We start from the raw sequence: 12,731 nt of genomic DNA on the forward strand, positions 1-12,731 counted from the left end.
AAGGTTTGGTTTCTCCAGAACACTCATTTATATTCCCCAAATAGTTTAACCATCCATGAGGTCAAGTACAAACCACATATCCCAGGAATGCCTCTTAGATACAATCAAGGGTGTCGATGCCATCAAGGTCAATCCCTTCTAGAACTCTACCCTAAAAAGACACACCCCCAGAAATGCCAAACAGTTAAGTCTATGATATTATTTGTTAACGGCATCATTTTTCCTGACCCAGTACTGCATACAACTCATAGAGCTACCAACAAAGACGTACTGAATGGACGATGCCATGCCTATAGCATGGAGAGCCATGCAGCCTGAGAGGGCTGAGAAGGAGCACCTCTGGATCTCCTACAGATCACAGGATGCCTTTCACGTGAGAAACAAGGGAAGAAGTACTTCCTAGTCCCAGGATGGGTGGGAACGAGCTAAGGTATAGGCGCAAGGCAAGACCTCTCTGAATCATATAAAAGTTTACATAACCAAAATGAGAAAGTAAACAGTACCAAAACCCTACTGTATTGAATGCAAACACAAACAAACTGAACCATGTATCAAACTGATACCACACCAAAGAGAAAATTTATTTCAAATACCTCTGACCACACTGCTCTGCATATCCTTGGTGGGACATATTTTAAGGCCTGATATGGCACCCAGGGTTAGGGAACATGTCCAGCATCCATGGAGGGAACCAGGCTGGCCCTGGGAGAAGTGGGTGGTTGTGGTTCTACGGTGGCCTGTGAGGGCAGAAAGGCAGGGGAGTGCTTGGACAGAGGAGGGGAAAGTCAAAGGACATAGGAGGTGGCTAAAAGGACTCCTTGCACTAGATGACACCATGACAAGGTGAGTATCTGAAAGAACAAACTGACTGGATCACAATGAGGGAGAAAAGAGAGAAAATCCTACAAGAAGCAAGGGGTGAATCATGCAGCTGTGTGCCAGAAGGTGGTTCTGGGCAGCAGAGCGGCCTCAAGGGGGATGTGGAGGGCTTTGTCAGATTGCTACTGGGGAGTCTTGGGCAGGGGAAGGGACAAGAGCTCTTATCTTTAAAGGATCACTACTTGCTGTGTGGAAATCAGGGGGCACCTGTGAGAAGCCTCTTCAGTGGTCTCCCATGGCCCAGGGTGGGGACAGTGGAGGATTTGGGAAATGACCAGGAGGTAGAGTGACAGAGCTGAGGAAAGCCTGGTGTGGGTGAGGGGATGGGATGAGTTAAGCACTATCACCAATGCCTGGAAGGATGGTGGTACCACTGAGGACAGGAAAGCCTGGGCCAGGAACACATGGGGGTTATAGCCACATCCATGGCTAGAAGTTCAAGGAGAGAAGAACATAGTTTTTTGATACTAGCCACAGAGGAGACCCAGCTGCGCTCAGAGTTTGACTTGGGCCTGAATGAACTGTTTTGGTTTTTTTTTTTTTTTTTAAGTTTTTCATTGTGATAAAACATTCATAACAAAATTTGCCTTTTAAACCCTAAGTGTCTAACAAATGAATTTTTAATAGCACCTAAGATGAAGAATAAAAGGGCCTTTAATTCAATCTGTAATATTTTAGTTCTTTTATTTTATTTATTTGAGAGACAGAGAGAGAGAGACAGACAGAGAGCGAGCGCATGCGAGCACGAAGCAGTGGGAGTGGCAGGCAGAGGGAGAGGAAGAAACAGATTCCCCGCTGAACAGGAAGCCCAATGCGGGGCTCGATCACAACTTAGGCCAAAGGCAGACTTTCAACTGACTGAGCCACCCACCCAGGCGCCCTAGTTCTTTTTTTTTTTTAAAAGATTTATTTATTTACTCATCAGAGAGACAGAGAGAGAGAGAGGCAGAGACACAGGCAGAGGGAGAAGCAGGCCCCCCGAGAACAACCTGATGTGGGACTTGATCCCAGGACCCAGGGATCATGCTTAAGTCAAAGGCAGACACTCAACCGCTGAGCCATCCAGGTGTCCTGTCCCTAGTTCTTTTATTTTATTTTTTTAGTTTTTTTTTAAAAAAGATTTATTTATTTATTTATTCATGAGAGACACGGAGAGAGGCAGAGACACAGGCAGAGGGAGAAGCAGGCTCCATGCAGGGAGCCCAATGTGGGACTTGATCCTGGGTCTCCAGGATCATGCCCTGGGCCGAAGGCAGGCACTCAGCCACTGAGACACCCGGGCTGCCCTAGTTCTTTTAAATTAAAATTACTTGAAGCAGCTACGACAATATGGTGATGTTCAATTCTGTGCATTGAGGGGCACACAGGTTTGTTACTTTGACTGCTACTTCTCTGCAAAAACAAATGACAAATGCCCACAAAGAAGCCTGGAAACCATGCCACTGGCTGTGGACTGGAGGTAAAAATGATGCAAAACAGGTAATCCACCTACTCGGTCCCAAGGTGACCCAACTCCCTAAGAGGCCTCCTCACCAGGGCATTATGGAGTTAGCTGAAACACACACTTTTTCAAAGAAATCAAAGTCTTCTTCATCCTGCCTTGAATGAGACCATATATGTATATGTTTTATATATATATATATATTTCGTGCACACTCTATCTTCAAATGAGTAGCAGAACTGAACGAGTTCATATATTCTGGAGTTGAGAGGATCTCCAGAAAAACCACCCATCCAACTCTTCAGGGTTACAGATGAAAAGAGAAGGAAGCACACAAAGTTCCCTTGTGTGGTCACATGAGGGAACTCGTCTGAGGTCACGGCTGAGTTGATGTGTGTTCATCTACCGCCCTGAGCCAGACTCTGCTGGGGGCTGGGAAAATGGGGCAGAATTAGCATCATCACTCTTTGGTCTTCACGAGCTCCCAGTTTCGTCAGGGAAACAAAGAAGTAATGAAAAAAACAGTGACACCCTTCCCAGTGATAGTAGGCAGTGATACCAATAGTTCTAGCCCTAGAGGGAGGAGTGACTAATGACACCTACCTTGTGCAACCAATGGTTCTGGGCTGGCCCTCTCGCCCATCTTCTTTTGGGTTAAGATAGCACTTCTGAGGAGACTTCCCAGCTCCTGCCTTCTCCAACCCCATGAGCAAGGGCACCCTATGCCCCCGCGAGTGTACTTGGAACACACCACTATGTAGGTCAGCTTCCCCACCCCACGACGGTGCATGCCTTCTTTATTGTCATCTCTCCACTCGCACATCGCCAAGCAGAGGAGTGCCAAACAACAATCACAACCCAGAGGTTGTACTACTTTTGCTTCTTTTGATGACTGTATGCCTCTGACCAGTAACTTTGAGGACCAAGGGCCAGCTTAGCACCCAAAGCAGACACGGTCTGAGTAAGTGAATAAATGAGTCTAGGTGCTACCATAGCCTACTAAGCACTGGTGGGTTGGGTTGGCAAGAGACAAGACTGGGGCAGTCAGTGAGGGCCTGGGAGAACAGGCAGTGACAATCTACAGCGACAGGGAGGGCAGGGTCATGGGGGTAGAAGTATGGAGGATGGCTATGCTGCAAGGGCGGGTTCCAGGGATCAGCATCAGGTCTGCAGACACTCCTCCTGTGGAAACTACGAAAAATGCTAGACTGAACATCTTGTAGAAGATACTACAGAAGACGCTGTTTAAAAAGTTTTGCTTGCACTTGACTTGTAAGCTAGTGAAAAAGTAAGGAATATACAGTTTCAAGAGTAAGGGAAGGAAGGTAGGGGGTCCTGTTCTATGGAGAAATTTGGCAGGTGACCCATTAACAAGTGGTCAAACTGATCACCACCGACCAAGACCGAAGTGCTATGAATGAGGAGCATCAGCACTGTCCCATCCTGCAAGAAGGGGTAAATGAGGCCACATAAGGAAACAACTGGAGGAGCATTCCCCTCAACTGTGAGACTGGAGTCTTCAAAACTGTCTGCAGCATGAGAAAAGGTTTGCAAACTGCTCCTGGTGAAAGAGAACAGCAGAAGGCAACAAGTAATCATGTGCTGGCTTCTGGTTCAAAGGCACTAAAGGGGTGCTCATGGGGCATTGGCGGAATGTGAATTCCCCCATGTGAATTCGTGGAACTTGGTTCCATGTTGGCATGGTGCTAAGCTCCTTGAGGGTCAAAAGTGCAGCATAATGCTCTTAGGAGAGCCAGGCTCAAGCAGCACTTAGGAGTGTAAAGGAGCAACAATGACTTGGGGAAGCATATGGTACTAAAATGGCAGCATGTTTGAAAAGGAGGTTATGACATCAAATATAACTGGAAGCTGTGCAGGTTGAGAGTAATATTTTGAAGCAGTTTCAGATGAGTTTTCTAACAAAGAGAATACCATCACAGTACACGAATACATTAAGAGGGAAACCTGGAAATCTTATAAAGTACCTTCTTTTAGTGGCTCAAAGAACTATAATGTTTTCCAGTGTTATGCTTTATTTGAAGCTGTGAGTGCGAATGAAGGGAAGGTGTCAAAGCTATATATACACACACACAAACAGATATACATATATGTATATACATATATAAAAGGTGTCAAGGCTATATATGTGTGTATACATATACACACACGGATACATAAACATATATATATGTATATGTACGTGTGTGTGTGTGTGTGTATATACGTTCATATAAAAATCATCACAAGGGGCACCTGGCTGGCTCAGTGGGAAAAGCATCTGCTGCTTGGTCTCGGGGTTGTGAGTTCCAGCCCCACGTTGGGGTGTAGAGGTTACTTAAATTAAAAAAAAAAAAAAAGATCATTGCTGAAGGCAGCCCTGCCTAGGACCCCACTTTAAATGTCAAAGGAACTGTGTAATATAATCTGTACATCATATGGAAGGAAGCACAAATCTGGGGGTTGCAGCGAAAAAGGGTTGGCTGATGGCAATACTGGGTACAAATACCAACAGACACTTCAGTGTGACCCTGTTACATCTTTTTTTTAAGATTTTTAAAAAATTTATTTATTCATGAGAGATACAGAGATACAGGCAGAGGGAGAAGCAGACTCTCTGCGAAAGCCCGATGTGGGACTCAATCCCTGGACCTGAGATCACGTCCTAGGCCAAAGGCAGACGCTCAACCACTGACCCACCCAGGCATCCCTGTGTTAGGTCTCTTAACCAGAATTTTAACCAGACTTGTCACTGGTTTTGTTAATGAGCTCTGATTACCAAATCACATAGGTTTGGCATGGTCTACCCCTCACATTTTTCCCATAATGACTCTTACTTTTTATTGTGTGATTTGTAGAACACAGGGATTTTTTTTCAGAAATACACGTATCACATTGAAACAGAAAGGCCTTCACAAACCTTAAATATCTACCAGGAAGGAAAGGCGGCTCTTGAGTAATAAAACACCATCTAGCAATTTTTCTGCTAGAACACAAACATTAGATCAAATCTTTTCTTTGATCTAGCGAAGGAAAACCAGAGTTTGCAGGAATCTTGTTTTTGAGCCAAATTACTGTATCCCAAGGGGTTTGATGGAAAGAACTGCCTGTACTTTCATAATGAAAGTAACCTATAGTAATTGTGCAGAAGGCTGCCTTGAGAAGCTGTACCTGGCACTCCTGTGACCCCAGGCTCCTGTACACTACAGGGGGGCAGGCAACCAACAGCTGGCAGGTACAGCTGGCCAGACAATGTCGACTGAGGAGGGACTACTCAATCCCTGAGGCTTTCAGATTAAAGAAGAAAGACTACAAAGCCAGTTGAAAGCAGCAGAAAGGTGTTTTTCCCTTGAATCAGAATCCAGCCCCCTCCAAAGTGAGCTCCAGCAATATCCTCGGCCCCATTTCAGTCATGTTTGCATGAAGCCAATTTCAGGATATAGCATTTCTCAGCACCGTTCATTTCAAGTCACCCATTCCACTGAGCTGCAGAAGGAGCCTACGTCCCACGATAAGGCCATGACACATCAGGCCAAGGTGGTAGCCACTTCCCCAGGTGAATGGTCAGGGACCAGAGGAGAGAAATGGCCTTTTTGCAGTGGCTCTTTCCATCCTGCAATGTCATTCCCTCAGTGCTTCCAATTCTTTCTACCTTTAGTATGAGCTGCAGAATCTCAGAATCAAGGAGGCTCTTCTGCACGAATCAATAAAGGCAGCCACACTCTGAGATGCCAGCTTCAGCCCCTTTAAAGATCTGAGAGAAATCAAACTGGCACTGGAAGAGAGTCTCAGTGGTCTCCGGGGAGCAAAAGAGCAAATGGGGTTCAGCTCAAAGGCTATAGCAGTAGAACCTGAAGTTCAGAGGCTCTGACCTCAGTGTATTTTTTAATACCCCAGTTTTCAGAAGATGCAAGAGAAACTATCTGTGTTTTGAAAAGCTAAATAAAATACAGCTCTTGACAGGTAGATCTTTCCCCAAATGAAGGCACCCGGTGCCATACAGTCTTCATGAGTCCATCACACGTGAGCTAAGAAAAGCAGGTTTAAACAAACACTGCCACTGTGGAGAACAGTCAGACAATTCCTCAAAAGGTTAAACATGGAGTTCCCACAGGACCCAGTATTTCCACTCTAGATGTAGACCCAAGAGAACTGAAAACAGGGACCAGAACAGATATCTGTACACCCATATTCATAGTGCCATGATTCACAGTAGCCAAAAGGTAGAAGCAACCCAAGGTCCACTGACAGATGAACAGATAAGGAAAATACAGTCCATCCACCAATGGAATGTTACTCAGCTTTAAAAAGGAAGGAAAGGAAATTCTGACACAGGCTACAACACGCATGATCCTTGGGGACACTATGCTGAGTGACATGAGCCAGCCACAAAAAGACAAATACCATATAATTCCATTTATATGAAATGTTCGAATAGGCAAATCCAGAGACAGAAAGTAGATTAGTCATCACCATGGGCTGGGGGGAGTGGGTAATAGGGAGTGACTCCTAATGAGGTTAGGATTTTTTTTTTTTTATTGGTGATAATGTCCTGGGACCAGATAGTGATGGTTGCACAACACTGTGAATGTTCTAAATGCCACTGAATTGTACACTTTAAATGCGTGAATTTCATGGTATGTGAATTATATCTCAATTTTTATAACACCCCACTAAAACGACAGCTGACTTTGCCTATTACGCCAAATTGTAAAGGTAGGATTTATGATGCCCAAGCAGTGCTCAGAACCCACAGCTGTCTCCAAGCAACCCCGTCTGGGTACAGACAGAGCCCAGGCAGGCAGCTCTGCCGTCCATCTGAGAGAAAAAGGCCAGCGTGGGGCTGAGGGTGATATGCTAGACCAGACCAAGCCGATGTGAATGCCATCTCTGAAACCCAGGACATAGTAACCATGACAGTTGGAAAGAATTTAGTTCAAGAAGCTTAATGACATAAAAAAAGTTTAATGACCAGGCATTTAGCCAAGTTGAGGGTTGCTGGCTAAATATTCTGAGGGCATTTGATCAATCTTTTTTTATTGCGGTAAATGCACAGAACATAAAATTTACCATTAGCAACACTTAGTACATTCCCAATGTTGTACAACCATCATGACCACCTAGTTCCAGAACATTTCAGCACCCCCTGAGGAAACCCCATCCCCATTAAGCAGTTATTCCTCCAGGTGGCCTTACTCCCAGCACTCAGCAGCTACTAATCTGTTTTCTATGTCTATGGAATAGCCTACTCTGGACATTTCATATGAATGGCATCATACAATATATAGCCTTCTGGGACTGGCTCCTTCCACTCAGCATCATGTTTTCTAGGTTCATTCATGTTGTAGTATGTATCAGAACTTAATCCCGTTTTATGGCTGAAAAACATCCATTGTAAGGACACAGCACACTTTGCTTATCCATACATCTGTTGACGAATAGCTGGGTGGTTTCCACCTTCTAGCTGCTATGAACATTTGTGTACAAGTTTTTGCATGGATATATGTTTTCAATTCTCTTGGGTCTATGCCCAGAGTGGCAATACTGGGTCAAATGGGAATTCTATGATTAACCTTTAGAGGAACTGGCAGGCTGTTTTCCACAGGGTTTCCTTTGGGGTTGATGAAAACGGTCTGGAACTAGATAGGAGTAAAGTATGGCAGCAGAAACTGCTTCCTTTCTGGAATGCTTAGCCGGCAGGGTCAAGCTTTAAACAGAAGTCATCACAGCAAGACCACAGGCAGTGGCACAAGGCAATGTCTCACCTACTCACTCATTCAGTAGCTAACATTCTTTAAGCACATTGTAGGTACTGAGGATGAGTTGTGCTAGGGCCAGGAATGCTACAGCAAGAACACAAGCTTTCTACCTGCATACATTTCTCTTTTTTTAAAGATTTTACTTGAGAACAAGAGTGATAGAGTACACGCGCACACACACGAGCAGGAGGAGCAGAGGGAGAGGGAGATAATCTCCAGCAGACTTCACACTGAGTGTGGAGCAATGCAGGGGTGGAGGGGGGATCCCAAGACCCTGAGATTATGACCTGAACCTAAACAGAGTCAGATGCTTAACCAACTGAGCCACCCAGGCACCCCCCTACCTGCATCCATTTATCTTCTCCTGGTGCTGACCATCTTCTGGGCAGAGTCAATATTGAAATCATAGCAATTTTGATGAATGTTGTAAAAGGGGAGCTACTGAGAGGTAGGGGAAGAACTCCAGAATATAGATGCAATGGCAACACTATGGCCTGACAATGTGAAAGTGCTTGAGGCGGTGGGGGGTGGGGTGGGGGAGGAAAGGGTCCAAGGCGGTAAAGGTGGTGAAGCTGTGGATCATGACTGAAACCCAAGCAGGTTGGCTTCCCCACCACCTGTCCCCATGAAGGCAACTGTAGAGGGAACTGGCCAGATGAGATAAGAACCGGAGAAAACCAAGAACCCAATCCTTATTACTGATGTTTCTGCTATTTTCTCTCTTCCCCTGGAAAGCCTATACTGTTAGAATTTGCTCTCCATTCTTGAGCTTCCACATCTAGCAACTTCTCTCCCATCCTATTCCCCAATGCCTCTGCTTCTACACACCATGGGCACTCATGTTTATCCTCTGCATGAGTGGTTGGACACCTGGCCTGCAGTGCCCCCATGACACTGTCCAGTCCTCACGATACCAACAGCCAGTCTGCATAGGCACTTACATTATACTTGCCTTTTTGGTCCCCAGCAATACATTCCCACAGCTGCTGCTTCTCCCACTTTTCTGCTGATATTGTTTTCTTCTTACCTCCATTCTTTATGTAGTTAAGTTTTACAAGCTTTTATCAAAGCGTTGGCTGCTTTTATCGAAGAACAGAATATTTGCCAAAATAAATTTTCAAGAGAGGCACTGTGTTTTTTGGGGGAAAAGGGGTGGAAAAGAAATCTCTAGTAATGGGAAAGAAATCTCTGTAAGAGCTCACTTTGTGTTTTCCTTATTGTACCTCTCACTAGTGTAGGGCACCTATATGGATTCCTAACAAACAACTTTTTTCCCAGCGATGACACCTGAGCCCACTGAAATGGCCAACAAAATATAAAAAATAGCGGGCGGGGGGGGATCTCTGTCGGCACTAGCAAATAAGGGTGCCTCCAACAGCTGAAGCGCTCTGAGAGTGCTGTAGAAACCCTGCGGCTTCACTCAATGTGAGTGAAGTACTGTTTGTGCAATTCTGCCCTACTCAAACATGGGAGCACAGGAGGGACCCAGCAGGGATGACTGCAGATAGGATTCCCCTAAAGAGCCCTAGGAAGTCTTCAAGAACAACAGGACCTTAGAGCCAGACTAGCTGAAGTGCAGCTTAGTTTACTGGTGGCAAATGGAAGGGCCTGAAATAGTGCCTTACCTGGAAGGGCCAGTAAGGGCTGAGAGGTTTCCCAGGGCACTGATTAGAAGGGGGCCAGCAGAGAAGGGCTGCAGTGCTCCAGTGAGCCTGCATGGCTGGAACATCCAGAGATACACAGATATGGATGGAGATCCTACCAACCTCTCCAGCAGCACCCTGGGCCTCTATACTACACCACCCTGGCTTTGGATGACAGGGATTCTTTTTTTAAAAAAAGATATTTATTTATTTGTTTGTTTGTTTGTTTGTTTATTTATTTATTTGAGGTGAGGAGGGGGCAGAGAGAGGCAGAGACACAGGCAGAGGGAGAAGCAGGCTCCATACAGGGAGCCTGATGTGGGACTCGATCCCGGGGCTCCAGGATCACTCCCTGGGCCGAAGGCAGTGTTAAACCGCTGGGCCACTGGGGCTGCCCGGATGACAGGGATTCAAAGCCATGGGGAAGCTTTGGACAAGCAGGAGGGACTAAATCTCTACCCCGTCAACAACTCTGGGGACTGGGTAAAAAAGTAACACATCTGGTGACAAGACAAATATCAGCAAATTCAGTTACTTCCCTATGTCTAAACACTAACCAGGGAGAAAATACAGTGGGAAGACTGAATACTGTTCTTCCAGTCCAGAGCCTACTGGAACTCCCTTCGGAGCCTGACATTTACCTAGAATAAGAATCTGTGAACAACCAGAGGAAGTATAGAGAACAGGGCCGTTACAGAGAACAGGGCCGACCATTGCATCACACGCCACACAACAGAGTCGATTCCACGAGGATTAGAGAATTAGCTTTAAATGGCTGGTTAAAACCTCCCACAGACTTGCCCTCTCCCAGTCCCTAATAAAACCAGGAAACAAAGGTGTGAGGAGGTGTGAAGGGAAGACTCCATCAAACAAAGGCAAAGGACATAAAACCTACCCAGCAGCCTACTGGTGCTCCTGCCCGTGTCTCACCCCAGAAGCCATGCTGGGGAGCCAAAAATACCCAAAGACCTTAGCCAATAAGCTGGAGAGAAGCAACTGAGTGGGAGTCTATCACTTTTTCCATTTAGACCCAGGAACTATAGAATCTCCTGCTGGGAGGTGCCCAGCAAGCCAGGTGGGCTCTGTGGGAGGTGACCGCTTTTGAGTACATAAAGACCCAGGGAACCACCCAGAGCCTGGGGCCTGCCCTTTCCTGCATCCCGTGGGAATGGCATATATGTCCCTCAGGCAGCTCGAATGAACCTTGGTATAAGACATTTAACACAATTAATTCTTGGGACAGGAAAGAATCCAGATACTGCCAAAGACTACCCAAGGGTGCAGCTCCCCCAGTGTGCAACTTCTCTCTGACCACACAATACCAAGTTCATGATAGCCCAGAGGAGAAAGCAGTTAGATAGGATGCCAAGAGACTAGGAAGAAAAAGCCAAGAACGCCCCCGCTGTACCAAAGCAAACAGAGTATCTGGAAATGACATGGTAACTCTGCAAACATATTATGGCCAAAAGAAAAAAAGGGGCGGGGGAATGGTTCAGGAAAGGCAGTCTTCCACCAAGAAGAGAATATGCTACAAGGAAGAGAAGGAAATTCTTTGCAACCTTTGTAAGAGCATAATAAGTTCTCAATAAGAACTCAAAGATGAGATGATAAAACACAGTATGATGAAAGGGACAAATTCTCAACTTAGACAAACAAATTGCAGACCAAAACACATCATTATGGAACCGATAAGTACATTTAAAAACAGCCAGAAACAGAATACATATAGCTGAAAATCAAATCAGACAGTGAATGCAGATGAAAAAAACAAAAAAACAAAAAAACAAAAGCTAAAGCAATTAGAGGAAAGCTAATAGCATTGGAAGAGACACAAAGACAATCCAACATAAGGATAATTTGTGTCCCTGTAGTAGGGAACCCAAAAAATGGAACAGAAGATGCTATCAAAAACATAAGAGAACAGACCTGAAACAAAGATGAGCTACATTTGCACCTTGAAAGAACACAATGTGTTCCCAGGAAAATGTGATAAGGAACACTTAACAGTGAGACAGACTCTGGTCAACCTCCTCAACTTCAAGGATAAGAGAAAGAATGCTTCAGGCACTTTGAAGGAAAATGCAAATGTAAACAACTTCTAAGAGGGGAAACAGCAGAAGACCAGTACTGTGTAGCATCTACACAGTTCCAGGGCAGCTCAGCACAGCAGTGAGGGGCACAGGCTTGGCAGTCAGCCTGCGATGAGTTCAAATCCTGACAGGGCTATTTGTGCTGCATTCATGTGTGCGCGCACACACACTGAGCAGAGATGTCAGAGAGACGGGCAGGAGTCTGATTCCTGGGGGAAGCCTCTCCAAGGGGAGTCTGAACCCAGATCTGAAGAAGTGGGGAGTGAGGGAGTGGGTCATATAAAGTAGGGCTCAGGTATAAGGTGCACCAAGAACCAAGGCCCTGGCCTAGGAACAACCTGGCATGTTCTAGGGAAGGCAAGAGTGGTGGGTTGGACCCAAGTGAGCAAGGAAGGGAAGATGAATTCAAAATGAAGCAGGCCAGCCCAGGTCATCTGCGGGACCCAGTACAAAATGAAAATGCAGGACCTCTTGTTAAAAAATGGAGGATTCTGAGATAGCCCCAGTAAAGCATTAAACCAAGCCTGGTTCTTCTAAGGCCCGGACATTGTATAGGCTACATGCCCAGGGAGCTGGCTTTGCTTCGCGGTAATGAACTTTGGATTTCATTTTGAGAGGGCTAAGAGGCCCCCAGAGGGTTTTACTCCCAAGAGTGACATGACCAGCTGAACAGTTTTAAAAAACCCATCCTAATGATGAAGTTATAGCATGTAAGGGGAGTGAGGGGGCAGAGATAGCAGGTGCTGCAGGGTGAGCTCATGGTTTGGGGTACTAAATGTTTATTAGGGATTGACATCGGTGAAAAAAGGAGCAGGAAGCAGACCTGAGCAGAGGAAGAAACTGAAGTGTCAAGCCCAATAAAGGTCCTGTGCACCTTGGACAGAGATGGCAGGGCGGGGGGAGGTTGTATCCCCACCTCACT

Source organism: Canis lupus, chromosome X (assembly GCF_011100685.1).
Source record: "Canis lupus familiaris isolate Mischka breed German Shepherd chromosome X, alternate assembly UU_Cfam_GSD_1.0, whole genome shotgun sequence".
Classification (NCBI taxonomy): Eukaryota; Metazoa; Chordata; class Mammalia; order Carnivora; family Canidae; genus Canis; species Canis lupus.